The sequence below is a fragment of the Pan troglodytes genome, chromosome 14 (assembly GCF_028858775.2).
Source record: "Pan troglodytes isolate AG18354 chromosome 14, NHGRI_mPanTro3-v2.0_pri, whole genome shotgun sequence".
Lineage (NCBI taxonomy): Eukaryota > Metazoa > Chordata > Mammalia > Primates > Hominidae > Pan > Pan troglodytes.
In genome coordinates, this window is record NC_072412.2 from 56,478,929 (window position 1) to 56,479,295 (window position 367).

Genomic DNA, 367 nt, shown 5'->3' on the forward strand with positions numbered 1-367 from the left:
CTAATTATTCTTTTTGTCATTTTTTCTGCCTTTCACTTTCTTATTATGACCCAGTTAAGAGATTGGCTGTTACATATAATAGTCAAAATTTGTTATGATTATGATTTTATATATTCACTCCTTGCTTTGTTTTACTTGAATCTTTGCCAAATTCCATGCTCACCATTACTTCTTGCATCCCAGTTCTTTCACTTTGTAATTTTCTTCTTCCATAAGTACATCCTTTAGTAGTTCTTTCAGTGAGGATCTAGTCAATTTCCCAGACTTTATTTCTCTGAAGGTCCATGCCTTTACTCTTGAACAACAACAAAAAAAAAGATCATAGCTAGACATATAGTGAAACTTCAGAACACCAAAGACAAGTCTA